This window comes from Nanorana parkeri, unplaced genomic scaffold (assembly GCF_000935625.1).
Source record: "Nanorana parkeri isolate BGI_ZX_2015 unplaced genomic scaffold, ASM93562v1 scaffold1267, whole genome shotgun sequence".
NCBI lineage: Eukaryota > Metazoa > Chordata > Amphibia > Anura > Dicroglossidae > Nanorana > Nanorana parkeri.
In genome coordinates, this window is record NW_017307535.1 from 130063 (window position 1) to 133378 (window position 3316).

The 3316-nt window shown below is 47.9% G+C and overlaps 2 protein-coding genes across 2 annotated transcripts in view; one reads left to right on the plus strand and one right to left on the minus strand.

Annotated features, from left to right (window-relative positions):
* Positions 1-3316, minus strand: part of ANKMY2 (ankyrin repeat and MYND domain containing 2) — a 45104-nt gene that overhangs the window by 33454 nt on the left and 8334 nt on the right. The window lies entirely within an intron of this gene.
* The window catches only part of BZW2 (basic leucine zipper and W2 domains 2), a 53510-nt gene that overhangs the window by 250 nt on the left and 49944 nt on the right, over positions 1-3316 (plus strand). The window lies entirely within an intron of this gene.

The window sequence follows — 3316 nt, forward strand, 5'->3', positions numbered from 1 at the left end:
TATTATTGATTGTATTATTGGCTTTGTATGGATGCCGGGGATCGATAGAGGCTCCTCCACTCTGCCAGCGACTTGTCTATTAAAAAGAAGAATATTTCTATAAAGCTGCATTGTTCACACCTTGTATGTCAGCGTTTCATCTTCATGATGTCAGATATTATTACCATCAGCTTTTCCGGGAGCATTTTATTTATTTACTTATTTTATTTATTCATCTTTAATTTTTATTTTTTAAGACCCAGCAGTATAGATTTTTTAATCCTGTTTCACCAGATGATAATAATGATACAAATCGTAACACCAATAAAACTATCTGGTGTCACTATTAAAAACTGACCAGGGCCGGCCTTAGGCCTTTAGGCGCCCTGTGCGAGAAAGCTTTACAGCGCCCCTCAGTGACCACACCAAGTTTTTAGATGCCATGTTGTCCATTTTGATATGTGTTGTGCTATGTGTCGTGTGTAAATCTCTGACTGCTGGTCAGGATGGGTGACCACACGTTGTGTTGTGCTAAGTGACATAGGTGTAATAGGGGAGGAGCAGATTCCCTGGTGGCCTGTTGCTTGGCCAATGAGAAACAGGAAAGTGACTCGTGGAGGAGGGGGCGGGGTATTAAAGTTGCTGTGTAACCACAAAGGAGAAGGGTTAAAATCTTAAACCCCCGGCCCATTCATTGTGCGCTGTGTTTGTCTTATCGGAGAGATTTCCCTTTATTTCCTGTCTTGGAGCCCATACAGGAAGTGAAGGGAAATCTCTCCAAAGCGAGTGGAATTTCACTCTTAGACAGTTGCCGCTAGAACTCGTCTCCCCATTGGAGCATCCGTCCATCCAATCCCCTTCCGGGAACGTTCACAAATTCTTCAGGAGATGAGGAGCGCCGGATTTTGTGAATTCAAGGTGTATATATGTACAGGGGTCCTGAGTAGGTAACACATGGAGTACAGGGGTCCTGAGTATGGAACACATGGAGTACAGGGGTCCTGAGTAGGTAACACATGGAGTACAGGGGTCCTGAGTATGGAACACATGGAGTACAGGGGTCCTGAGTAGGGGACACGTGGAGCGCAGGGGTCCTGAGTAGGGGACACGTGGAGTGCAGGGGTCCTGAGTAGGGGACAGGTGGAGTGCAGGGGTCCTGAGTAGGGGACACGTGGAGTACAGGGGTCCTGAGTAGGGGACACATGGAGTGCAGGGGTCCTGAGTAGGGGACACATGGAGTGCAGGGGTCCTGAGTAGGGGACACATGGAGTGCAGGGGTCCTGAGTAGGGGACACATGGAGTGCAGGGGTCCTGAGTAGGGGACACATGGACTATGCGGTTCTGTTCTGGTCTCCGATCCACAAAAGGGAAGTCCTTGAGCTGGAGAGAGTCCACAGAAGGGGACAAAGCTAATAAAGGGGCCGGAGGACCTGAAGTATGAGGAAAGACTGCGTGTGTCATACGTGTTCACTCCGGGGGCGGAGGGGATGGGATACTAATGGTGATGGATAATCCGTAACAAGCTGTTTCCTGTCAGTTCAGCCCAATCCAGTCCAAGGTTTCATCTTAAACTGCGACGACGATTCTTCACTGTGAGAGCTGTAACATTGCGGAACTCCCTTCCACAGACAACAGCGCTATCAGCTGAGAGTATGGAATCATTCAACAACTATCTAGATACTTGTCTCCGAGTGTGAGATATACAGAGGAAAGGTCATCTGAGTAACACTCACAACCTCTTCGGTTGAATTCGATGGACCTGTGTCTTTATTGAACCTTACCTACTTTGTAACTATGCAAGTAACACAGTTCAGGGGTCAGTAGCAAGTGCCGCAGGGGTCAGTAGTAACTCAGGGGTCAGTAGTAAGTAGTGCAGGGGTCAGTAGTAAATGATGCAGGGTTCCGGGGTCAGTAGTAAGTGATACAGGGTCAGTAGTAAGTAGTGCAGGGGTCAGTAGTAAATGATGAAGGGTTCAGGGGTCAGTAGTAAGTGATTCAGGGGTCAGTAGTAAGTGATACAGGGTCAGTAGTAAGTGATTCAGGGGTCAGTAGTAAGTAACGCAGGTTTCAGGGGTCAGTAGTAAGTGATTTCAGGGGTCAGTAGTAAGTGATGCGGGGGTCAGTAGTAAGTGATGCAGGGTTCAGGGTCAGTAGTAAGATATGCGTGGGTCAGTAGTAAGTGATGCGGGGGTCAGTAGTAAGTGATGCGGGGGTCAGTAGTAAGTGATGCGGGGGTCAGTAGTAAGTGATGCGGGGGGCAGTAGTAAGTGTTGAAGGGTTCAGGGGTCAGTAGTAAGTGATGTAGGGTCAGTAAGTGATGCGGGGGTCAGTAGTAAGTGTTGAAGGGTTCAGGGTCAGTAGTAAGTGATTCAGGGGTCAGTAGTAAGTGATTCAGGGGTCGGTAGTAAGTAACGCAGGGTTCAAGTAGTAAGTGATGCGGGGGTCAGTAGTAAGTGATGCGGGGGTCAGTAGTAAGTGATGCGGGGGTCAGTAGTAAGTGATGCGGGGGTCAGTAGTAAGTGTTGAAGGGTTCAGGGGTCAGTAGTAAGTGATGTAGGGTCAGTAAGTGATGCGGGGGTCAGTAGTAAGTGTTGAAGGGTTCAGGGTCAGTAGTAAGTGATTCAGGGGTCAGTAGTAAGTGATTCAGGGGTCGGTAGTAAGTAACGCAGGGTTCAGGGGTCAGTAGAAGTAACACAGGGTTCAGGGGCCAGTAGTAAGTAATTCATTGGTCATTAGTAATGCAGGGGTCAGTAGTAAGTGACTCAGGATTTAGGGGTCAGTAGTAACTAATTCATTGGTCAGTAGTAAGTAATGCAGGGGTCAGTAATAAGTGACACAGGGGTCAGTAGTAAGTGACGCAGGGTCCAGGGGTCAGTAGTAAATAATGCAGGGTTCGGGGGTCAGTAGTAAGTGATGCAGAGTTCAGGGGTCAATAAGTATTTCAGTAGTAAGTAATTCAGTAGTCAGTAATGCAGGGTTCAGGGGTCCGTAGTAAATAATGCAGGGCTCAATAGTAAGTGACGCAAGGTCCAGGGGTCAGTAGTAAGTAATGCAGAGCCACAGGGGCAGCCATCACAGCATATACAGAACTGGCTGCTTATGACTGCAGCTCACTACCGCCGGGGACTTTTGTTTCCCTAATGGGACTAATGGTAACCTTCGCTTAGGGACCTGGCGGTCTTGTCTGGCTGGCCACAAGACTGGCTGAACTGCGTTGCATATACTTGAGCAGGTGAAATAGGTCCAACCATGACTAGAAGTGTTTTGCCCGGAGTCTGAAGAATGTATTCTTTTTTCCTGAACATAATAATATTGTGCCGATACTCTCTGTGTAGAA